The sequence below is a fragment of the Panthera onca genome, chromosome E3, assembly GCF_046562875.1.
Source record: "Panthera onca isolate mPanOnc1 chromosome E3, mPanOnc1 haplotype 2, whole genome shotgun sequence".
In the NCBI taxonomy this organism is placed as follows: Eukaryota; Metazoa; Chordata; class Mammalia; order Carnivora; family Felidae; genus Panthera; species Panthera onca.
The window spans coordinates 8,490,799-8,516,352 of record NC_138354.1 but is presented as its reverse complement, the minus strand read 5'-3'; the positions used below and the strand labels follow the sequence as shown (position 1 = coordinate 8,516,352).

The 25,554-nt window shown below is 53.3% G+C and overlaps 1 long non-coding RNA gene across 2 annotated transcripts; it reads left to right on the top strand.

Annotated features, from left to right (window-relative positions):
- Positions 1-2,653: 2,653 nt before the first annotated feature.
- On the top strand, positions 2,654-9,391 carry LOC132689803 (uncharacterized). 2 transcript variants are annotated; one of them, XR_009615155.3, is made up of 3 exons: positions 2,654-2,793; positions 8,065-8,238; positions 9,258-9,391. It is a non-coding gene; the product is annotated as an uncharacterized LOC132689803 (long non-coding RNA). The 2 variants fall into 2 exon arrangements; XR_009615154.3 differs by lacking the exon at positions 2,654-2,793 and adding an exon at positions 6,390-6,502.
- The last annotated feature ends 16,163 nt before the right edge of the window (positions 9,392-25,554 follow it).

Sequence of the window (25,554 nt, the reverse complement as noted above, 5' to 3'; positions counted from 1 at the left end):
GAGGGCACCAATGCTCGGCTAGTCCTGGGAGGCAGAGGTGTCCTTGAGGGTGTCCTCCGAGGGTGCCCGAGGGGAGCCACAGGGCTCCCGGCCACCCGGCTGGAGTGTCCCAGGGTCTGCGCCTGCTGTCTGGATACCAGCCCTTCCCCCTGGAGCTCCACGCCAGGGCGCTTCTGTTCTCAGTCTCCCCCTGAGAGTTTGCCCTCACATGTCCAGATTTGTTCACGCCAACATCTCAGGCTTGGTGCCTTCCGTGGGGAGAGCTGATATGTTCTGGGGAACCCCGGGGGTGTGTGCATGAACATGGCAGGGGGCGTCTCTGTTGTTTTAACCGAGCGTCCCTGCGATTTGGAAATAGGTTAACTCCCCTCCTTGGCAGCGGGCTTTTTCCCAGGGGATCGAGGGGCGAAGGGACGTAATCTCGGAGCCTCAGTTCCTTCAGGGGGATTCGTATATATGTTGCCTGTAATTATAGGTCGATAATGATATAATTTATAGTATGTATATCATCATTTGTGAGTGACTGGGCAAGCTGGCAGCCGGGGAGGGTGCAACCATGTCATAAGCTCATAAAAAGGTAATTATATTTCTTTCTGATCTAGCTTTCGCCTACCTGGCCAGGCTGGGGAATTGAGAAATGGGTGATGATGGCTGAACGCAGGAATTGCTGGAGGTTCAATAAATGTGGGCAGTCGCCTTTTTTTTTTTTTTGGTCTGGAAGTGGGGTCTGACTTGGGGCCAGGAAAACTGTGGGAAGGGATCCCACAAGGGGTCCCAGCTTAACCCAGAGAGGGGCCCCAGAAAGAGAGAGCATGGCCAGATGACTCAGGGTCTATGCAGTGGGGAGCAGTGTCTGTATGAATTCAGAAGATCCCTTGATCTCCTAAGACCACCCTCCCCTCCAAAAAAACGGTTGCTCTCAGGAGGAGACTCAGGAGACAGTCTTTCTCATTGTCTCTCTGGCCCTGGGGCAGTTCTGAGGCTGGAGACGCTTGTCATGTTTTCCAAGCTTGATGGAATCTCCCGGAATTTAGATCTGGATGGAGTTTGGTTGGGGTTTGGAGCGATGGTTGGGGGAGATTGGGTTTTATCTGCACCCCATCGCCCATTCTCAGTAATAAGTGCAGCTGCAGAAAACCCTTGGCCTGAGATATAATAGTGTAATGTAATTACAGTAATGATACTTTGTAGTTCTATAGCGCCTTTCATCTGTGGACCTCCGGGTCCTTTATAAACATTAATTAATTCCCATAACTCGGCGATGAGGTAGGTAAGTATCATCATCCCCATTTCGCAGATGAGAAAGCCAAGACACAAAGAGGGTAAACGATTAGCTCAAGTCGCCCCGAGAGCCCACTGGGTCTAGCTGGCAGGGGGCTGAGAAGTCCGTTCTCCCGAGCTGGGTCCCCCACCGCTGGAGGGAGGATCGCGGGGAGGGATTTGTGTGGTGCCTGCCTCCAGAAGAGGTCAGGCGGATGTCCCTTGTGTGCCCACACCCCGGCCTTGGGGACCAGGGAGGTCTCTGAAGTCATTTGGATCTGTAGGGGTTCCCAGCAGGTTGATCCTTGAAAGAGAATCTCTGGAATGAGCTCACCCTGTATCGGACGAGTGGAACCCCGTCCCGAGCTCTTCTCATTGCTGCTCATTCCGTAATGCCTCCTTGTCACCACCAACCCAAGCCAGGTGACACATCACACCGAGCCCACGTTTATTTTTCAACACCTGCTAGGTACCGAGATCCGAGTCGCCCCCTGAGAGGACTTGGTGTAATAGAAAGACATCTTGTTGGAAATGAAAAAATAACAACAAAATCAAGTCTGGCCCAGGCTCTGTTCCTTGATAGCTGTGTGACCTTGGCCAAATCGCTTTCCCTCTCTGGGCCCTGCTTTCTCACCCGCAGATGAAGGGAGATGCAGATCATCATTTATTACCTTCTCTGGGGGACGTTCTGTAATTTCTCACCTCCCACTTGGATGGCAGGGTGGCCAACCAATGTGGGTTCCCTTCCTCCCCTCCCCATCCCCGGTCCACCCCCTAAACTTTCTGAATCAAGGGCCAGCTCACAAACCTTCAGTCATTTCTCTGGGCCTGCAAGGAATCCAAACCTCTGAACCTGTCATTCAAGGCTTTGCATGAGCTGTCCCAACTCCCCAGTTAAGCCCGGGTCTCCCATCATGAACCCCTGGCTCAGCCAGACCCCTTTTGTCTCCAAACAGGCCATGATTGTTTTTGACTCCACAGCTTTGGCCATACCATGCTATTTTCTGTGTACGTTTGAGGGTGACTTCCAGTCACCACTGTGTTGGATACTGGATTACGATCCTGTCGTTCCTCAAACTCAGCTCACACCTTTCCTGGTTTAGGAGATGGCCGCCTGAAGCGCAAATGGGAATTTGGGCTGCATTACTAGAGGCCTAGTACCCCATAAAAAGGGAGGTGACCGTACTGTTCTCCAGAACTGAGTGCTTTGAAAGAAGAAGCAGGCCGATGAGGGAGCTCTGTCGTGCGTGGAACAGTAAGGGAACCCACAATCATTTTCCTGGGGGGAAAACTTGGTGGGGCCGGAGACCCTCCCTCCCCTGAAGAAAGATGGTTCTTTGAGGTCACAAAGGGCCCACAGGCAGAGCTTCCAGGAAGCAGGGTTTCAGTTCAATGTAAGGAAGAGCATTTTTCCCCACGGGAGCTGCTGGGAAATGTGATGGGGTAATCAGTTGTCTGACGCTGTCAGCCGGGTGGCCCCCGAAGGGCCCAGGACAGCAGCCCTCCCGGTGTGAGCTCCCAGCCTCCTGCCCAGTGAGTACTTCCCCGGGTCCCTCATGCTCCTGGTGGGTGTTCTAAAAGAAAGGACGGAAAAGTGTTGCCTGACCTGTCAGACAACATTCCAAGACAACAGACTCCAGAAGCAGAGCCCTGTCTGGGTTCTCAGGTCCTCACGGAGCGCCAACTCCTTGCTAGGCGCTCCCCTGTCTCTTACCCCGGTGGCGATGCAGTGTTGGCAGTTTTTCCGTCCCTGCCGGACCCCGGAGGACAGACCGCAGAGCTCAGATTCAGGAGAGTTAGGTTTTGAGTCTCCACCGAGCTCCTTTACTAGCTGTGTGGCCTCAGGGAAGTTACTTAACCTTTCTGGGTCTTGGATTCTGAGCGTAATTGTGTCCGCCTCCACAGGTGGGTATGAGGCTGAACTAGGCTTCGAGACAGAATTACAAACTGTCTGCCATTTCCGGGGGGGCAGGGGGGAGGCCGGGGGTGGGGCGGGAGAGACCATTCTCAGAGGAGGGAAAGGGCCCAGGGGATGGCGGTAGTGCTGGGGGCGAGGGCAGCGTGAGGAAGGGAAGGATTGGCCAGGGAAGGGCTAGATGAAGAGGAAGCCCCCATCTTCCTCATGCAACTCCCCCCCCCCCCCCACCAGCATAGTGGCTTAAGGCCAAGCACGCCAGGGGCTGGACGGTGGAAATCGGGATGTGCTCACAGGCGTCCAGTGAGGAAATTCCTCACTGCCCCGAGACCCTGATAGCATCGGCTCAATCCATTCATTTCACGGGCACCTCTTAAATGCCAAGGGCTGTCTGGGCACTGGGGATGCAGTAATTAACAAGACAGAGTCCCCGCCACTCTGGCTCTTATATTCGGGCCCGGGAAGACAGGGAGTAAACAAAAGAAAACAATTAATAAAGAACAGAATATCTGGGAATGTTCAGAGCTGTGAAGAACTGAGGGGTGCTGCTTTACAAACGGGGTGTGCAGGGAGGGCCTCTGAAGAGCTGACTGGTAAGCAGAGACCTGCTTGTCCTAAGAAGATAAGCCCTGGGGATGTCGAGAGGACGAGTCTCCCAGACAGAGGGACAGCAGGTGCAAGGGCCCTGAGGCAGGGCAAGGCTCTGGCTATGCCCGGGTTGGGGCACACAAGCAGACCAAAGCCCCGAAAAGGGCAAGCTTTGATCGATGTTGAGCTGGCCCTGCCCCCGGCTTGCTATGTGACACAGATAACACTTTTTCCCTCCCTGGGCTCTATTTCTCTCTCTGCATAACGAAGGATCGGCCTGAGCTCCAAGGGTTGGGTTCTAACATGCATGACCTTGAAATCTGGCAACCAGAAAACGGGCCCACGGTGTGGGGATAAGGATGGAGCGGAGAGTTGGGAAACGGCCCACACATAAGGGGCTTAGCAGTGACAGAGAGATGCCCCGTGGCCCCTTAGACTCTAACCCCCTCGCTCTGCCCGGTTTCAGTTGCTGCGGGCACTGGTGGCCAGGTAAAACTCTACCTGTCCAGGTGACAGGCACAGCTATCTGTGCAGTTTGCTCAGATCGGGCTTGTTACCCGAGAGACCTCTCGGTCTGGGTGGGCGTTGCGGGGAGCTGGCCCGATAGTCCTTGAAAACCAGCCAGCCCGTAGCGAGGCACCAGGGCAAGCGAGGACTTATTCCAAGGAGGCCCTCCAAGCCAGGGCCGGCCACCTCCTCCCGGGGTGCTCTCATAAGTTGCCAGAGAAGACCCCCAAGCCCAGCCTCTCAGCTCTAACGAGGGGGCCTTTGGCAGCCAAGTGTCAGGCCACTGGATGGGGCCTTTAGGGGGAAGTCCCCTGCTCTCTGAGCTGAAGCTTCTTCTTCTAGAAAGCTGAGAAACAGTTCATTCTGATCTTGCTGGTTTCCACCTGTAGGTTTGAGCCAGACTCAAGTAAGACCGTGCATGTGGAGAGCCCTTGGTGAATTTGATGATCCTATGGCCTGGTTGGTTTTCACTAGGAGAATGACCCAGGACCCAAATCGGGGCCCCTGGACTTCTTATTCTCCTTTCGCCCTTTGGACCAGGCTGCCGTCTGATGGCCGGGGTACCCTGCGTAGGCCTGCCACTCGGTCCGTCCCTTTGCCTTTCTGCAGCCTTAAGTTGTCACAGCTGTGTGCCTTTCACTGCAAGGAGCCATTCCAGGCCCCTTAAATCAGTGCTTTTCAAACCTAACGTGCGCATGACTCATGGGCAGTGGAACTCGTTAACATCAGCGCCCTGGTGCAGTAGGTCGGGGCACTGACAATCTGGCACCAGAGACCCCCGCATCTCTAACTAGCTCCCAGTGTTTAAGAAAACATTATCCAATGACACTTGTTAAAGCTGGTAAGCAAGGCTTTATTCAAGGGGAGGCGGCGCCTGGGTGGCTCAGTCGGTTAAGCGTCCGACTTCGGCTCAGGTCACGATCTCGCGGTCCGCAAGTTCGAGCCCCGCGTCGGGCTCTGGGCTGATGGCTCAGAGCCTGGAGCCTGCTTCGGATTCTGTGTTCCCCTCTCTCTCTGCCCCTCCCCCGTTCATGCTGTGTCTCTCTCTGTCTCAAAAATAAATAAACGTTAAAAAATAAATAAATAATTAATTAAAAAAAAAAAACAAAACAAGGGGAGGCAATGGACTGTCATGCTAGGTCTTGGGACCACCGCAATGGGGTCTTGCAGTCAGGGAGGGAGGTTTGGGTCACCTCCAATGACAATGAGAAGTGGGGACCCAGAGCCAAGAAGCAGGGTGGGGTTTGTGATAGAAAATTACTCACAGGAAGCACCAGGGGTAAGGGGGATTGTGGCTAAACTGACCTAACAGGATTCTTGCCAAAGGCAGGCCAGGGTGTCACCATCCCGGGGGAGGGCGGAAGGGGGTGAGGAATTTAGTCAGATACCCAGGGTGATCAGATATGGAGAATGGGGGATTCTGGTTAAACTGACTTAGCAGGATTCTTGTTAAAACTGAACAGCGCCCGGATGGCTCAGTCAGTTCAGCGTTCAACTTCGGCTTGGGTCGTGATCTCGCGGTTTGTGAGTTCGAGCCCCGCGTCGGGATCTGTGCTGACAGCTCAGAGCCCGGAGCCCGCTTCGGATTCCGTGTCTCCTTCTGTCTCTGCCCCTTTGCCACTCATTCTCTCCCTCTCTCTCTCTCTCAAAAATAAATAAAACATTAAAAAAATTGGACAATGCAGAAACAAACATGGCAGTCTAAAGGTGAGGGCCTAGTTGAAAAAGAGTTAGGAGAGTCCGAATAAACTTTGGTCCAGGAGAGACTCTGTCACTCAAGCTGCAGGTTTGGGACCCCTCTTTGAGTAGAAAACCACAGACATTTGAAATTCAACATATCAAAGACAGGGTTCAGAGTCTTCCCTTCCACACCCTCCCCTGCCCCTTATCCTATATTCCCCAGGGCACTGACAAACACTACCAGCATTCTCTTCTCCAGGGCTTTTTTTTTTAAAAGGTGTACGTTTCATACAATAAAATGTACCCATTTTAAGTTCATTTTGCTACTTGTACACACTCATGTAACCATCACCCCCATCAGGTTCTAGAACGTTCTCCCTTTGAGTTCTAGAACTTTCTATAACCCCCAAAAGTTCCCTTTTGCTGTTGATATCCGTCATCTGCAGCCAACCTTCTCAAGGCCTTTGCTCTTACATAGGTCTTTCCCACTCGTGTGCCAACACGCCGTGGTATACCCTCCCTTGACCCCACGCGCTTTCCCATCAGAACAAGGTGGGCTGGATTTGACTGTTGACCTACGGTGCCTTTAATTTTTTTTTTTTTTTTTTAGTGTTTATTTTTGAGAGAGAGAGAGAAAGAGAGACCAAGAGAGGGGCAGAGAGAGGAGACACAGAATCCGAAGCAGGCTCCAGGCTCTGAGCTGTCAGCACAGAGCCCGACGCGGGGCTTGAACTCAAGAACTGTGAGACCGTGACCTGAACCGAAGTCGGACGCTTAACTGACTGAGCCACCAACCTATGGTGCCTTTGAAGGCAGGGATTGAATCTTGTTTTCTTATCATATCCTTCACAGTCAAGAAACACTTACTGAAGGGACCAGTGTTAATTTCTGAGGCCCCAACTTTCCTGTTGTTTACGCATTGTTAAATGAATAGATGCTTGTCTACCTGGAATGTGAATATTCATCTGTTTCCATAGATACCTGGTCGTAATGACTAATTAAACAAAAAAAGGGTTTTTTCTGTTTTATTATCTCTCTGGTATGTATGTTTCCCAACCTTTTATTTTTATTTTATTCACATTTTTTTCTTTTTGAAAGGGGAAACATGACCAGTCTTTTATGGCTTTAATAAAGACTGCACAGGGGCACCTGAGTGGCCCAGTTGATTAAGTGTCCGACTCTTGGTTTCAGCTCAGGTCATACCCTCATGGTTCGTGAGTTTGAGCCCTGCACCGGGTTCTGCCCTGACAGTGCAGAGCCTGCTTGGGATTCTCTCTCTCTCTCTCCCTCTCTCTCTCTCTGACCCTCCTCAACTCGTGCTCTGTCTCTCTCTCTCTCAAAATAAATAAAAACTTTTTTAAAAAGACATTAAAAAAAACCAAAGCACTTCATAGATAGAGTTCGGGCTTTTCCTTTATAATGTGGTCTTTAGTGTTTATTCTCAAAGACGACACCGGGTGAAAATCTCTTCCCTTCGCCATTTCAGAAATTTTATTCATTTGTTCATCAAACTGGCCCTGTGGGCTCTGGAGAAGGGTAAATACGACCCAGTTAGTTGGGGAGGCAGATAAGCAGAGACCCAGGGCTCACTGTGACATTTGCTGGGATGCAGGGGAGCCCAAGAGGTGCTCGAAACACAGAAGAGGGAGTATCTATCCTAGAGGGGTCACAGCTGGACTTTGAAACTACATTTGGTTTTTTTTAATTTTCTTTTACGTTTTTTTTAACGTTTATTTATTTTTTGGAGAGAGAGACAGAGAGACAGAGTGCCAGCAGGGGAGGGAGAGAGAGAGGGAGACACAGAATCCGAAGCGGGCTCCAGGCTCTGAGCTGTCAGCACAGAGCCCGAGGGGGGGGCTCGAACTCACGAACCGCGAGATCATGACCTGAGCCGAAGTCGGACGCTCAACCGACGGAGCCACCCAGGCGCCCCGAAGCTGCATTTCGTTTTGAAGGATGAAGAGGAGTTCACAAAGTGCGCATCCTGGAAGGCATGTGGGTGGAAACGGCAGTGGGAGCCAAGCTCCCACTAGCAAATAGTGGATGTTTGTTAGATATTTGTGCCCTTGCTGTAACCCCATGAGGTAGGAATCGTTATTATCCTCGCTTTTCAGGTATGGCCGTCAAGGTGGAGTGAAGTTCAGCAACTTGCTCAAATTCACGCACCGAAAGACTTGTACTTGACATTGCCAGCATCCGCAGCCCCGCGGCTGGACTCCAGAGCCAAGTTCCTCGCTACTATTCCACCCTACACGGGCGATGCCGAAACGTGAAACGTCGAGAGGCTGGTGGGTAGGGGGTGGGGTATAAATGGGAGCAGAGACAAGGAAAGTTTTTCAGAATTTTGAGAGGTCCCAAACGCTGGGCTGATGAGTTTGGACATCTGTAGGCAGATGGGGAGTCATTTAAGGACTGAGATCGGAGAGAAATGAGAGCAATTTGCGTTACGGACCACTGCCCAGGCAGCAGTTTGGCGTATGGACGGGAGGGGCAGAGGCTAGAGGCAGAGGAGCCTAGGAAAGGAAGGTGAGGATCCCCAGGCAGTGTGGGGAGGACGGAGGGGAGGAGCAGGCTAGGAGCACGGTAAACGGAGAAGGAAGTGGATGAGGTACCCAACCACCCGCAGAATCCAGACGCTGGGTTTGCTTTCCTCCCTCCCTGTGGATTGACTCGAGTGGAGGTGAGCCTGGCCCCACAAGGAACACTCTCTCTGCGAGGCCACTGGCCGGCACCCAAGGTCACAACCGAGCCGTCTTCGCCATTCCGAGGCGGCCATCGGGATCGCTGAGCTCAGCATCGCGGCCCAGAAATGCGGGTCTAGGGGGTGTGGCTCCCCGGGGAATGGCACCCTCCTTTTCTCACACTTGGGTCCGTAATATCTGGGCTCAGGCAGGTGGCCTAGGCGCAGACAGCTAGGTCCCGTGCCCGGAGACCCTGCCGCCGTGTGTCCCAGCTGGGGCCCCGGCCGTCCTTGTTATATGTTCCCATCACGGAGCCAACAAAGCTTGGGGGCTGGGGGGCCGGGGGTCCTCTCTGCACTGGTGCCAGTTGACAGCCTGCCTCCCCGCAAAGGTGGCCAGAGGTCCCGAGGAAGACCCCTTCCTCGCCCACCGCGCACACCCATTTCTGCTTGGGGGAGCTCTGAATGCCAAAATCAGGTTGGGTGGACAGATTAGGAACTTCACCTTGAAACTGAATTTGCACCTTCCTTTTACTTCGGTTGTGTGGTTCCGGGTGTGTTGGTGGGGATTCTGGGTGGCCACGGTCACTTCTGGGAAACTGACTCGTTCCTCCTGTCACACTGCAGCCAGAAGAAATGGCCCACCTGTCTTCTGCAGTTACCACATTATCTTGTGATACAGCGACAAGTACAGGTGATCTCGGAACCACACAGGTTTGAACTGCACGGGTCCGCTTATGCACGGATTTTTTTTTTTTTTAAATAAATACAGGACTGTACTGTACCTGTTTTGTAGGATTGTCTTTTGTAGGATTATCTTTTTTTTTTTTTTAGTTTATTTATTTATTTTGAGAGAGAGAGAGAGAGAGAGAGAGAGAGAGAGCACAAGCTTGAATGGGGGAGGTGGAGAGAGAGGAGGAGAGAAAGAATCCCAAGCAGGCTCCGTGTGGTCAGCGCAGAGCCCGCTGTGGGGCTTGAACTCACGAGCCTCGAGATCGTGACCTGAGCCCAAACCAAGAGTCAGACGCTTAACCGACTGAGCCACCCAGGTGCCCCTCTTCTGTATGATTTTCTTTTTCTTTTTTTAGTTAAAAAAATTTTTTTTAGTGTTTATTTTTGAGAGAGACAGAGCGCGAGCAGGGGAGGGGCAGAGAGAGAGGGAGACACAGAATCCCAAGCAGGCTCCAGGCTCTGAGCTGTCAGCACAAAGCCTGATGCAGGGCTTGAACTCACAAACCGTGAGATCACGATCATGATTATAACTGACTGAACCACCCAGGCGCCCCTTCCATATGATTTTCTAGGTAAAATTTTCCTTTCTCTCGCTTACTTTATTGTAAGACTACAGCATATGATACATATAAATACAAAAATATGTGTTTATCAACTATTTATGTTATCAGTAAGGCTTCTTCTCAACAGTAGGCTATTAGTTAAGTTTTGGAGGAGCCAAAAGTTCTACATTGATAATTGTGCAAGGAGTCAGTGCCCCTAACCCATACATTGTTCAAAGGTCGCCTGTATATATTTGGCTCTGTTCCCAGTTCCTGACACAGGGCTTCTAAAACCCTTGGAATTTCCTGGGGTGGGGGGGCGTGGGAGGGGAGATAGGAACACCTTCTGTTATCCGTAACGAGTCCCTTTCTTTCTTTCTTTCTTCCTTTCTTTCTTTCTTTCTTTCTTTCTTTCCATTTTTTACATTTATTTATTTTTGAGACAGAAAGACAGAACGTGAGCAGGGGAGAGGCAAAGAGAGAGGGAGACACAGAATCTGAAACAGGCTCCAGGCTCTGAGCTGCCCGCACAGAGCCTGACGTGGGGCTCGAACCCACAAACCGTGAGATCATGACCTGAGCCGAAGCTGGACGCCTAACCGACTGAGCCACCCAGGCACACCCACCCGCCTTTTTTTGAGCCCCTTTCATCCATCCAGTTTCTGCTAATGAGGTGACCTTTGGTAGGCCCCTTGATGCTTGAGAATGGCTGCTTCCCGGGAGAACCAACTATGTGATTAGGATCCTCTCTGCATGTGAAGGATCCTCCTCGAAGGTGACCCGAGCTCCTGAGAAAGACCCCTTCCCCACCTGCCGCACACACCCATTTGCGGGAGCTCTGAGGGCCAGAATCAGGTTGGTTGGGACTTTCATTCCCACCACCCCCTGACCTGGGAAGGGAGAGGGGCTGGAGATTGAATTAATCACCAATGGCCAATGACTTAATCAATCATGCCTGGGATAATAGAATCTCCAGAAAACTCTCCTAAACGGCCGCGTTCAGGGTGCTTCTAGGTTGGTGACCATAACCAGGTGCTGGGGGGTGACGCACCTGGAGGGGGTGTAGAAGCTCCACCCCTCCCCCCACCCCATACCCCCTCGCCCTATGTGCCTCTTCATTTGCTGCTCATTTGTACCCTTTGTAATATTGTTTAGAGTAAACTGGTAATAGCGTTTCCCTGAGTTCTGTGAGCCGTTCTAACAAATTGCCAAGTCTAAGGAGGGGGTCATAGGAACCTGTGACTTTGCAGCCACGTCAGACAGAAGCGTGGGCACTTTGGGCGCCTGATATTTGCGCCTGACGTCTGAAGTGGGGGGCAGTCTTGAGCTGGGTTAGTAACTCCAGGGAGTTAGTATCAGAATTGAACTGAATCGTAGGAGGCCGAAGTCAGAGGATCGGCTGGTGTGGGGTGAACCCCCCCCCCCCCAACTGGTGTCAAGAAAGGTTGCAGAGAAAAACAGTTTAGAACCGTCTACATCTGTGGGCGCCTGGACGGCTTCGTCGCTCGAGCGTTCGACTCTTGATTTCAGCTCAGGTCACGATCTCACAGTTTGTGGGTTCGAGCCCCGAGTCGGGGTGGTGCGGAGCCTGCTTGGGATTCTCTCTCTCTCTCTCTCTCTGCCTGCACTCTCTCTCTCTCTCTCAAAATAAATAAATAAACTTTAAAAAAAAAAAAAAAAAGAATTGTCTATACCTGTCTGGCCCTGTGCGCTAGGAGCTTCCCAGCTGTGACGTGATGAGTGGTTCACCTACGTGCCCAGAGCCCAGCTGCAGGCCCGGCATGGAAGGGTTCAAGGAGTCAGAGAATGAACGGAGGCATCCCGACCTCCCAAAGACAGAGGGTGAAGAAGCTACTTGAACCGTCGGAAATGTGACACAAAAGTCAAAGAGCCAGGGAATCAGGGGCGCCTGGGTGGCTCAGTTGGTTAAGACGCCGACTTGGGCTCCAGTCATGATCTCGTGGTTCGTGAGTTTGAGCCCGAGTCGGGCTCTGTGCTGGAGTCGACCTGGTGCAATCCAGCATTCCTAGTATTTCCTTATTCCCAAATAATCTGTATACAAATGATGCCAATATATAGGGAGAAAGTATTATGGTTTGAAATGTGGGACGAATAAACTAATTTTTTGTTTAAGAGAGAAAGTGCGAACAGAGGAGACGGGCAGAGAGAGAGAGAATCTTAAGCGATCTGAGCGTGGAACCTGACGTGGGGCTCAGTCCCACGACTGTGAGATCGTGACCTGAGCCCAAATCGAGAGTTGGAGGCTCAACCACGTGAGCCACCCAGGCGCCCCAAAATGTATTTTTTTAAGTTTATTTATTCGCTTTGAGAGGGAGGGGAGAAGCAGAGAGAGGGAGACAGAATCCCAAGCAAGCTCCAAGCTGTCAGCACAGAGCCCGATGTGGGGCTCAAACTCATGAACTGTGAGATCATGACCTGAGCCTACGTCAAGAGCTGGCCACTTAACCGACTGAGCCACCCAGGAACCACCGCAAAATGTATTTTTAATGTATGAGGAGTTTAAGGCCCGTCTGGAAATTATGAGGACTCCTAATGTTCAGATTTGTAAGGGATAGTAGGAAAGGAGGTGGTAAAACATGATCCCCTCATTTCTTGTACCGATGGTTTGCCAACACAATGCACCCGCAGAGGAGAATCAGTCCCGTTAGTACAGGGAGTTTCTGTTTTGGGAGAAAAAAAAAATCTCCGTGAAAAATCTGAAAACACGAAAGATGTAAAATGCACCTGAAATCATTGCAGTTGGGGCAGGGACGGGGGAGAAAACATCGATTTCCCGGTGAAACTGTCACTAACAAATTACTATCTGCTCACTCATAACAGCTTGAGGAAACAGAACATTCCGGAAATCCAGAGTTAAACGTATTTTATTCCTTGGAAAACAGTGTTTATCGTGAAGAAGTCGTGACAAGTGTATTTCATCTGTGAATAAAGACAATTTGGAGGGAGAGAGAGAAAGCCAGCCATTCTACCTCATGAATTCATCGGTGCCTAAAGAAGTCAGCAGATTCAGAAGGAAATCGCCAGAAAAAAAATAAAACCTGAAACGTTACAGGGCACAGCAGATGAAATCGATGTTCCCCGATTGGCTAACATGCGACAAGACCGCTGGTCGGGCAGAGAAGGAGCCCCGGCCGTTTAGGTGGGAAAGGTCTCGATCACGGGGTCGGTCACAGAGGTGCCTGGATTTCGCTGGTATCGAAAAAGATGACCGGTTGGGCGCCTGGGTGGCTCAGTCGGTTGAGCGGCCGACTTCGGCTCAGGTCACAATCTCGCGGTCCGTGAGTTCGAGCCCCGCGTCGGGCTCTGTGCTGACAGCTCAGAGCCTGGAGCCTGTTTCGGATTCTGTGTCTCCCTCTCTCTGACCCTCCCCCATTCATGCTGTGTCTCTCTCTGTCTCAAAAATAAATAAATGTTAAAAAAATTAAAAAAAAAAAAATAAAAAAAAAAAAAAAGATGACCGGGGCCAACTCACATATGGTCCCTAAAGATTTGTCTGCAGCAAATCAAAGCGGGGTTCCTAACACGGGCGATCAAATCCACCACGCAAACGTGGGAAACGTGGGGGTGCCGCGCCGTGGGGCGCGAGCACCAGAGGTGTTCAGGAGCACTGGCGTGCCCATCGGTTGTGCTCTGTGATGCCAAGGCCTCTGCAGAAAAACGCAAAAACCTGTGACGCGCTTCCACGACGCTCCGTTCTTTGTTCCACGCCACCCATGCATCTGTCACGAGACAGGCGGTTGCCCAAAACACATGTAGCTGGAACAGAGAGGCAGTACCGGGGACACGGAGTGGTTCGCTCCGGTCACATCGGGCCGTGCATCAGCAGGCTTTATCTGCTGCGATTTGAGCGGCTTGCAAAGATTATTGAAACTTGGGAAGCAGCATTAAACGATTATCAGACACACAGGTGGCCCATGAATTGAGAATTCCTTTACACGTGCTAGATGTTATAGGGGTTTTTTTCTTCCCCGACAAGCTTCAAAGTGAAACTGTAGACATGTTTTCATTGCCTTCAGAAGTAAAAGCAATCTTTAGCATCTCAGAGAAATGATGACTATTTCAAAACCATTTGGTAGACAGCAAAGGAAACTCGCCAGAAACGAATCTCGGGGTGGGGGGGGGGCGGGGGTGGGTTCAAACTAAAAACAAAACAAAAACCCCTTTCCTTCAGAGAGTAAAGATGCCCTGTTGGGGTGCGGGGAGATCATGAGAGTTCAGATGGTGGAATTTTCCCTGCTTTGTCGGAACAGCATCCAACAATATTGGACCCATAAAAGTGTTAGTTACTTTATTACTAAATTTGAAGTGTATTTATTTGTTTAATTTTTTTATTGGGAGAGAGAGAGAGAGCACCCATGCAAGCGAGCAGTGGGGGAGGGGCAGAGAGCAAGGGAGAGAGAGAGAGAGAGAGAGAGAGAATCCCAAGCCGTCAGTGCAGAGCCTGATGCGGGGCTCGACCTCATGAACTGTGAGATCATAACCTGAGCCGAAATGAGTCGGTCACTTAATTGACTGAGCCACCCAGGCGCCCCACTTTATTACTAGATTTAAAAACTTTTTTTAACGTTTTTTATTTATTTTTGAGAGAGAGAGAGAGAGAGAGAGAGAGAAACAGTGTGAGTGGGGGGGGGGGGGGGCAGAGAGAGGGAGACACAGAATCCGAAGCAGGCTCCAGGCTCCGAGCTGTCAGCACAGAGCCCGACGCGGGGCTCGAACTCACGAACTGTGAGATCATGACCTGAGCCGAAGTCGGACGCTCAACCAACCGAGCCAGCCAGTCCCCAAAACAAATTACGTTTTTACGTAACTGCTTAAATGCAACGAACTGATACGTGAAGCAATGGACAGACGCATGGGCGCATCTGCAGACCCGATGTAAGACGCTAGAACTTGAGTCTCACCAGAGCCGCACAGAGGCTCAGCTTCCCCATGACGGCTGGCGCCGACCGGAGCTTCAACACCATCACCCGGGACAGCCTGTATCTCAGCTTTGCACTCGGCCCTGGCTTGGCCAAGCCCTGGGACAAGTGAGGAGGCTTGTTTTGGACCCTGGGAGGGACCTGGTGGCTGACACTGACAATGGCCGGGCAGGTCCTCCTGCCAGGACGAAGGAAGGAAGTAAAGGCAGCTCTCGGGGATGGTGCCTTATGGCCCCGACAGGTGTGTGAGCCCAGCTTCCATATTTTACCCTTGAAGCCTTAACTCACGGGTCTCCAAACTGGCTGCCCCAGTCTCAAGTTGAAGGAGGGGTGGTTATTAGAAAATCAATAAGCCTTTTGGAAAACAGTTACCCGGAGACTTGTCGAACTCTCACTTCTGTCCACCGGCGGACGGGGTAGTTACTAAGCGTGCAGGTAAACAAATGGTCAAACACTGGGATCGAGTTCAAACGAAGGAGCGGCTGGATGCCTGGGAGGAGAGTGGGGGGACGGGGACGGCACTGGGCCAGCTTCCTTTCCCACCTACACGCCTTGGCGTGTGGCTTCTGTCACTCCACACTGCCGCCATCCGCACCTGCGTCCTCCCCCCCGAAGCCACGGGTCCAGCCCGAGGGTGCCCTGAAAAGAGCATTCCTGACGTGGAAGCCTGGATGCCCCCTCTGTCCTGCCGTATGTACCTTGCCCCGTGACCTCCGGGAGCCCCGGCCCCACCATGTGACATGTGACCTGCCAAGTCCTCTGCTGGCTGGCATTAACTGACATCGGTCCCTTCTAGCTGCCCAGGCTGACCTGTGTGACCTCTCCGAGGGAGTTCTCCAGATACACAGAGAGATAAAGAGAGATTCACTGTAAGGGATCGGCTCCTGTGATTACGGCGACTGTTAAGTCCCACGATCTGCCATTTGCGAGCTAGAGGCCCAGGAAAGCTGGTTGAGTTTCAGTCCAAGAATTAGGAAAACTGAGGGTGTAAGCGTTAGCGAAAGCCCTAAGGCCTGCAGCCCAGGGCAGCCAGTGGCAAGTTCCAGTCTGAGTGCTGGAGAAGACCGAGGTTCGGGTTCGGCAGTCAGGAAGAGAGTCTATGCAGGCCCTCAACTGGTTAGGTGAGGCCCACCTATGTTGGGGGAGGGCCATCTGCTTTACTCAGTCTACCGATTCAAATGCTAATCTCGTCCACAAACACCCTCACAGACACACCCAGAAATTAAGTTTAGCCAAACATCTGGGCACCCCACGTCCCGGGCAACTGACACACAAGATTAACTACCACGGGGGGGTGGCGGGCCTTGCGCCCTGAAGCTTCAGGATGCAGGGCCCATCCTGGAGCCCCGCCGGTGGGTTTCAGGGCCCACGTATGGGGTCTGCTGAGGTTTCCAAGAGAAGAACTAGGGTCGGAGAGAGCCCCCCGGGAGACCAGACACTGAGGCGGCCCACCTTGTCAGCCGGGTGGGGACCCTGGACGACCTGAGCCTTAAGTCCTTCAACTTCAAGTGGGAATAAGAGAATACTCTCCTGGAGGCCGACAGTGGATCTCAGGTGGGATAGAAAAAAAACACTTTGTCAAGTACAAAGCACAGCCCAAATGGGAGGCTTTACCATCAAGAATCCCAACCCGGTTCCCATCTTCTGGCTTGCTTCCTTCCCGGGGTGTCGATCTCCCCGTCTCGCAAAGCATTGCCAGATAAAGTATAGACTGGATACTTCTTCATATAGGCATGCCCCAAGCATTGCCTGGGACCCACTTATACTGAAAAAAAAAAAAAAAAAAAAAAAAAAAAAAAAAAAAGGCGTTGTTTATCTGAAATTCAAATTTAACTGGGTGCCCTGTATTTTTTATTTGTTAAATCTGACAATTCTATCCCCGCAGGAAGCCCAAGGTGAGTGCAGGCTTCATTTCAAGTAACCTTCAGCATGCCCTCAGATGACCAGAGGTTTATTTACATCTCATTATCCCTGCCTTGTGTTTGCCCAGAAACCACAGGGCTCCGGGGACGGCAGATCACCCAGAGAGTAAGACAGGGGGCCAGGCCTCACCCCAAACCAGCCTCCGTTCCTCCGGACCAGCCTGCCGCAAGGCCGGTGGGGCTGGGGGCTGCTTTTCTCAGAGCTGAGGACAGCCTCTGTCCCCTAGGTAGCTATGAAAAACATTTCTTCCTGGCGTGCATGTTGAAGTATGCAGGGCGAAGTGACTGTTGCTGCAATTTACTTTAAAATGCATTAAAAAACAAAACCAAACCAAGGTGGATTTATGGATGGATCGAGGGAGGGATAGGCGGGTACGTGACGTAGCATAATACAAAGTTAGTGATAGAACTGGAAAGAGGTACCAACTTGGCTGCGTGTTTGAACTCTTTCCAACGAAGATGCTGGGGAATCTTGAACTAAAACACATTTAAAAAAATCCGCCCCTTACAGAAAATCTCTAATCCCACAACTCGGCAACATTTTGTTGCATTTCCTTCCCGCCCTTTTCTACGCATTTGTTGTTTTACAGACTCGAGATCATTCCATATACCGTGTTTATTCATTCCTGCTTTTTAATCACACTCCAACCAGGGGCAAATGTCGGTGTCCATCATGTTGCAGGCTCCTACCTTACTTACCTTCTGGAATCCTCGTGTCTGTCGTTCTGAAGCATTTCCCGTGTTCATGAACCCCAGCCACGAGCGCCGCTTGGAACAGTGACGTGGTGTTCGGTCACACGCAATTCTCTCACTGTTGGAAGTTTAGGCTGCGTCCCGTTTCTTGGCATCGTGCGTAAAGCTTCCGGAACATCCTTGGTACTTCTTGTCGCTCATTTTTCCCCCTCCCCTGGAGATGGCTTCCTAGCCTGAGCATTTCTCTGGCTCTGTCTCCCCTTAAAGACATTCAAGTGTCCTTTCTGGGCCAACTTCTGGGGCCCCTGTGGGGCTGGAGGCCTCGCTCACTAAGGCACATCCCTTCTTCCCAGGCCGGGCACTGGAGCCCGGGGGGCACAGGGCTGCACCCAGGTGCCCACAGCTAGTCAGCACCCCAGGCACGTGGCTCCACGTGCTCTCTGTCCACTGGAGAGGGGCTTTTGGGGGGCATGGGGGTCAGATGTCTGGAGGTCCGTGAGAGTCCAAGCTTACAGGACATCTTCTGGAATTGACGGGGGAACGTCTAGAAAGAGGTCAGTCGCCAGCAAAGCGCACCGGTGGGGAGAGATCTTATAGATGTTTTTACAGTTGAATGTGTCATTTAAATCCTATTCTGGAGGCACCTGGCTGGCTTAGTCAGTAGAGCGTGTGACTATTTTTTTTTTTCAATTTTAATTTTTTAAAAAATTGATTTATTTTGAGAGCGAGCGAGTGGGAGAGGGGCAGAGAGAGAGGGAGACAGAGAATCCCAAGCAGGCTCCACACTGTCAGCGCAGAGCCTGACACAGGGCTTGAACTCACCAACCGGGAGGTCATAACCTGAGCTGAAGTCAAGAGTCCGACGCTTAACTGACTGAGCCACCCGGGCGCCCCTTCGAAGTTGTTAATCTCACAGTCGTGAGTTCAAGCCCTACGCTGGGCACGGAACCTACTTAAAAACAATAAATAAACAAATTCCATTCCTGTCTGTGGTATTCCCGCTTCCCAGTATCTCCAAGAGATCTCTGTCCTGTTTCTCTATCTCTAGGTTACGCCTAGAGTTTAAAATCGGGCCGTTGCTCCGGGCTGGGCACTAGCAAGGAGAGTTGGGAGACAATTTTCCTTCTGCGCTCCCTTTTCGGGGAAGCGTGAGGTCCTGAAGAGCAAGGCATTGGAGCCGGAACCCCGGCTCTGCGGGTGCCCTGGGTGACCCTGGGCACAGGAGTCCTCCCCTGCCAGCCTCAGTTTCCCCATCTGTAAAGCAAAGGCAGTGCTTTCTGTTCCTGTGGGCGGGCTGACAGGACGCACGCGGGTGTGCAGCACGGGGCCAGACACACACTAGGCCCTCGGGCCGCTAGTGGGACTGGCCGCCTCCACTCACCGCCCCCTCGGGGAGGTCACGTTCACTTGCAGACCTGGCTGTGCTCCATCTTGCTCGGCTCTCTTCCCTGGAGCCCGAGTGGAATGTTTTCTCTTCCCTCCTCCTCCTCCTCTTCCTGTGCACTGTCTGTGGGACTTCTCCAGTGTCCCGGGCCCCCCAGGGGAGGCCTGAGTCCTCTCCCAGCCCTGCTCCTGCCCCATAGCCCACCAGGCTGTTTCCAATTTGGACGCCATGCATCTTGCCCCCTTCAGATCCCAGCCGCCTCTTTGATGGAACTAATGATGATCTAGGACTCCAGGGCCCCGGACCTCCCCAAACTGAGATAAATCCTGCTTCTTTTCAGACAAGGGGCCTCCAGCCCTGCAGCTGACGCCCCTCCTCCAGGCAGGATGAGGAGGGGAGGTGTCTCTGGGAGCCCCCTCCTGGAGGGCTGTGCGCTTGGCTGGATCCAGGGAGACAGGAAGAGAGGGATTTCTCCAAGGCTCCCAGAGGGTCCCACCACTTGGTGGGGGGAGTTGGCAGGTTTGTGAAAGAGCCGGCCGCAACACTCCTGCGCTGCCCCTCGGCTACCCTGGGATTCACTGGGATTGACTGGTGTCTCTTGAGCACGCTGTGTCTCTGAGGCCGGCCACTGGATGCGGGAAGTGATGGGCGCCATGTTCCAAGAGGTTGGACGGCTTGGAGAAGAGCCAGTAGTGAGGGGAGTGGAGGGGCGGAACCGTCCGGTTTTGCCCAAGGACACTCTTTGCTGGCCTCCAGCCAGCACCCCTTTCTTCTCGGTGGCCCAACGCGGCCCCTCTGCCTTTTTAACCTTTCACTTCCTCCTCCTTCACCCCCTGCTGCTGGCTGCCCCAATTTTACCTCAAATGTATCAATGTAAAAACTTAAAACGAATTCAGGTTTAACTAAAGGGCTTTGGGCTTTCTGGGGGTGTCACTTCCTCCCGAGCAAAGGGCTCCATCAAACCGCTGCAGTTGAACATCAGAAACGCGTGGGACCCTTACATGTGAAAGCCAGAGCTCACCTGGCCCCTCCCTCGGGGGGTTGAACTCCAAAAGGGACAAGTGCTTCCGTCCTGGCCTTGTCTTTCGGCCTCCCGCTTGACGTCTGAAGCCGTGGCTTCGGGGACCCCAACAGCCTGGGCTGCTGCCTATGTACCCCGACTGGTGGGACCCGATCTTCTGAGTACTGTAGCTGCTTAGAAGAGGCCTCCACTCAGGCTGGCGGTGACCCCCCTTTGCAGGGGCCGGAGGAAGGGGTGAAGGGTGAGCAAAGAGGGTGTGGCAGCTCCCCCTGGGGCCTTGTGGTGGGGGCGGCAAGCCCTCCGTGTCCAGCTTTGCCACGTGCCACCCGGAGCAACTTCCGGCCCCAATCCCGCCCTGGAAGCCCTCTTCTCTTTCCTGCTTAGGGGTGTGTGGTCCCAGGCGCCTCTGGACTGGGAGCCCCAAGGGCAGGCACTGTTCTTGCTTGTCTTTGAGGTCAGGACTTTGTTCAGGGCCTGGGGATACAGCAGGTGCCCAATAAAGGTTTGCAGTGTGGGGCTTTGAGCCCAGCACACCCTCTCTGTTCAGTCTTCCAGCAGACAGCCATGCCCCCCCCCTCCCCGCCCCGTGTGTGGGCTTTGGGGAGGTGGCCTGGTTATGGGAGGAGGGGTCGGTCGTGCAGAATCGTGGGAGCGATTGAGAGGGGGGTCGTCCCACGGGGCTGGGCTAGCCCAGACGCGGACCCTGGACCTTGGCTTTGCCGAAGGTGCCTGGGCTGTGGTTTCTCACCCCGGGGCGGCCGCCGAGCACCCGGAGGAGGAGGAGGAGGCGTCTGCAGTCTGTGCCCATCACCTGAGCTGCACCGGGCGGGGAGGATAACAATTATTGGGAGAGGTTTAAAAAAAAAAAAAAAATCATTATCAAATAACTACAGCTTGAAAAAGTTGGCGGGCGGCACGGAAAACGCGGCCTGGATCGCGCCGGGGCCGCCGCCGCCGCTCGCAGGCGCCCCGCGGTAGCCAAAAATGGAAGGAAACACATCTGTAACGCATTTGTGTGATGTTCACCTTTGAGACCGCGCGGCTGGATGGAGGCGGTGAGTTCACGCGAAAGGAAAAACTCTTTAAGAGGACTTTCCTTAGGGGACCGGCCAGGCGCGGCGGCCGCGGGGCCCGGGCGGCGGGGAAGGGCGCCCCCTGCCTGGCGCGGGCAGAGCGGGGACCCGCCAGTGGTGGGGGGGGGGGGGGCACCCTCTCCGAGCCTCAGTTTCCCAGCCTGGATAACAAGGTGGTTGGATTTTACAAGGGCCCTTCCTCTGGGAGACATTCCAGGAGTCTCTTCTTGTCACTTGTGGTTCTGTGCGCGTCCCGGGCTCGGAGGAGAGGGACTGGCCCTTGGGTGGGGGGAAGGGAGGAGCCCTGACGTCCTGCGGGTTGCCAGGCCGCTGTCACCGCATTCCCAGCTCTCTCTCTACATTCCAGAGCCAGTGACGTCTTCTGGGTGAGCGTTGGTCCCCCGGGCCAGGCCAGATCCACCTTCCTGGACAGTCCCTGCTCAGTCGGTGCCGGGAAAGTGCAAGGGGCCTCTGCTCCTCAAGGGCAGGGGTGACCCACTCCCTCCAACCTTCTCATCCGCAACCATTCTTACCTCTTCAACACACCCCTCCTTCCTCGGGCCCCACACATCCCTGTCTCCCTTAGAGCCCCTTTTGTCCAGGTACCCACCACCTGCCCGCTTTCCCCATGGGGATTTCCTTCCCAGAATGCTCCAGCTCTCCCCATCCCCCTCCCTCTTTGACAGTGACCCAAGCTTCCCCACCCTCACATCCCAGGGGCCCAGCCTGACTCCAGAGAAAAAGCAGATTGCAGGCTGACTCAGGCTTCCAGCAGGCTGGGGAGAGAGATGTAGGAATGAAGTATAGGGACTCTCTTCCCTGGGCAGGGGAGGAGGGGGGGGTCTGCTTCCTGCCGCTACACACACACACACACACACACACACACAGTCCCACTTTGCCCAGGAGAGGCACAGCTGGGGCATTCTCAAGGTCCAGGATTTCTGTCCATAATGTTATGTCCCTTGCAGCCTTTGCCCACAAGGAGACAGAAAGCACTGGAAAAATGGTTAGGTAGAGCCAGAAACACAGATAGTCCCTTTGCACAGGTCATGGTCAAATGTGCACTTAAAAACTGTAAAGATGGTAAATGTTATGCGTATTTTACTGCAACTAAGAAAACAATTAAAGGGGCGCCTGGGTGGCACCGTCTTTGGAGCCGAAGCATCCGACTTTGGCTCAGGTCATGATCTCACGGTTTGTGAGTTCGAGCCCTGCACCGGGCTGTCTGCTGTCAGTACAGAGCCCGCTTCGGATCCTCTGTCCGCCTCTCTCTCTGCCCACCCGCCCCCCCCCAATAAATAAACATTAAAAAAAAAAGAAGCATCTGTATTTAAAAAAAAAAGCAGAGAAGGGACTTGAACTCAGGCCATTTGGCCCCAGAGTCTGGGCTCTTATCTCTGTACTATCCTACATGCCTAGAAGAAGCTCAAGAAATATTTGTTGAAGGACTGAACGGGAAAATGAATGAGTAACTTCAGAGACTTTCACACATGTCAGTTTTCCTTCCACTCCCTGGCGCCTCGGTGTCCCCGTATTACCCACAGCCCCGGACACATGCGGTCCCCGCGTGTGTCTTCACAGTGGTGATCTGTGAACACCAGTCCCCCTGCACTTGCTGCTGTCTCTCTCCTTCCCCGGGTTTCTCAGCCCTCCCTCAAGCACCTTCTGGCCAGTGCTGCCCAGTCTGGTTGTGGGGCAAGGAGGCAGCCGGGCACGGGAACAGCCACCTGGGGCTCTCATACCTTCTCCTTTCTCCTCAGGTGTTGCTGTTTCCCGTACACCTCGCCTTGGACATGACCGTGACCACAGGCAGCGTCTGAGAGATCGTGTGACCCTCTTGGGCACTGACTTCCTTCCTAGATCTCAGAGTGGAGTCTGGCAGGTTAGTAGGGTTGGTGGGATTCCACTTAGGCCATTCCCCTGTGTTTTGTGGCATCTCGACTGAAGTCGGGGATCCAGGCGTCTGGTTCTCTGTGCCCCCCCTGGCCGTAGAGATCGGTTTCTGGATGACAGGTAAGAGCATCTCATTTGCCATCACTGGTCAGAGTTTGGCCAACCCAACCCCAGGCCAGGCCTCCATCCCAGGTTGCCGTAAGACCATTTCTCCCGACTGAACCCAAGCCAGCTCTCTCTCTGTTCATTCGCCTCATCTGTTCCTTACATGGCCTGGACACGGCACAGGTTGAGTACTGGACAGAGGTTCAGAGTTAGCCAGATCTGGGTCAGCCTTGAACTTGGGCCTTGGACGGGCCCAAGGGATGGTCAGGGGGCTTGGGAGCTGGCTGGTTTACAGACGACTGGGGATCACGAGTGCAGACCCTCGGCCTCCCAGGGTGCAAGTTACATTTGGTCAGGAGGTGGTCCCTCGGGTGGACAGACGCCTCGGGGCAGGAGCAGGTAGGAGGAGGGACTGGCAGCCTGGCAGCCCTGAGTGAAGCTGAGTCTGGGGCTCTGGGGCCTGGGTGAGGCAGGGATCCGCGGGTACAGACAGGGCCCCAGGCTGGCAAGCGTCCTGGGCAGATTGACAAGGGCAAGACCATCCCTTAGAGACCCCAGGAGGATGCGGGACGCTCGTTAGAACTGGGCCACCGGGTCACACAGAGCACACGTGGCAGGGCATTAAAAGTTCTTTATCAGGGGACGGCCGGGTAGCAGAAAGATATGGAGGGGCCAGTTTCCATGGCAGATTCTCGCACTGTGCCTCTGTCATGAATTACCCAGAACTCCCAGTTCAGGAGCCAAAGCAAACCCCTCAGCCCAGCAGGCCCAACTGCCTCTCGGTCATCCGTCGGGTGGGTTACTTGTAGCTCCCTGCCTCTCCCCGCACTTCCCCCTGCCGAAGCTGGCCCTGTCTGGAAGATGGAGCCTGACATTGGCAGACAGCTGGGCACGGCTTTGGCGTTGTCCTGCCTGTCCCGTCTGCTCCGGACCCAGGGCCCACCTGGGCTTGCTTTTCTCCCCCTCATTTTCCCCGAGAGGCCGGTTTCTGGCACCAACTGTCATCAAATTCTAAACAGCCCGGCACAAACCCCCCTAAGAAGTTTAAGATAAGAGACACCCTTGCGGGGAAGGAAGAAAAAACCTAACAGGAAGCCGAGTGGGTAAACCGTTACTGGCATTGATGTGAGGGTCGTGTCTCTCTGTCCCGGGCAAGAGACACTGTGACTTTGGCTCCCAGGCTGGTGCAGTGGGGAGTCACAGAGGGGAGACCTCTGTGCACCTGGGTGGGGGGTGGGGAAGCCAGGGAGCAGTGTCACTAAGTCATGTCATTTCCTTTTATGACCCTCTAGTCCCTGCCAAGGTCTCTCTGCATGGTCACTTCTTTTTTTCTTTTCTTTTAAACTTCTTTTAACGTTTATTTATTTTTGAGAGACACAGAGAGACAGAGCATGAGCAGGGGAGGGGCAAGGAGAGAGGGAGACACAGAATCCGAAGCAGGCTCCAGGCCCTGAGCTGAGCTGTCAGCACAGAGCCTGATGCGGGGCTCAAACTCACAAACTGTGAGATCATGACCTGAGCCAAAGTTGGACGCTTCACCGACGGAGCCATCCCAGGCGCCCCTGCATGGTCACTTCTGAGTGGCCTCCCGAGGGGCGGCAGTTCGGAAGCAAAGTGACCAGGAGCAGAGACCCTGAGGTCAGACAGGCCTGCCATGAAGTTACTGAGTGTCCTTGGGAAGTCACTTGGCCCTCTTGAGTGTCCTTTTTTATTTTTAATTTTTTTTTTAATGTTCATTTTTTTTCAATATATGAAGTTTATTGTCAAATTGGTTTCCATACAACACCCAGTGCTCATCCCAAAAGGTGCCCTCCTCAATACTCATTCATTTTTTAAGAGACAGAGAGAGAGCACGCGAGAGAGGGGGACACGCAGATCCGAAGCAGGCTCCGGGCTCCCAGCTGTCAGCACAGCGCCCGACGTGGGGCTTGAACCCACGAACCGCGAGACTGTGACCTGAGCTGAAGTCGGATGCTTCACCGACTGAGCCACCCAGGTGCCGCTTGAATGCCTTTCTTGAGACCCTTCCGAACGTACCTCCTGAATCAAGTCATGGGGGTATCGAGAGAATTACCTGAAACAATGCGGGTGACGTTAGCACCGTGCCCGCCAGCACCTGCCACACCGTGAGTGCCCAGTGAAGGGTTCCTGCTGTTCCTTCCAGCCATGACTGATTAAGGCTGGCAGCTGGAGACAGGCTGGGGGGGTGCCTTTTGCAGATCTGGAACCTGGGGAGAAAAATCTTCCTCAACCATCCAGAGCTGGGATAGGTCTCCCGAGGAGAAACCCCCTACCCCCACCCTGAACACCATCTTATGACAGAGACAGAGACAGAAAGAAAGACAGGGGCACCTGGGTGGCTCAGCCCGTTAAGCATCCGACTCTTGGTTTTGGCTCAGGCTCATGATCTCCCAGTTTGTGAGTTCCAGCCCCGTGTTGGGCTCTGGGCCGGACAGCACAGAGCCTGCTTGGGATTCTCTGTCTCCTCTCTCTGCCCCTCCCCTGCTCGCACGCTCTCTCTTTCTCTCTCTCAAAATAAATAAACATTCTAAAAAAAAAGAGAGAGATCTTCAGCCTAGCTTGAGAACTATGAATCAAACACTTTTGATTCAACGCACC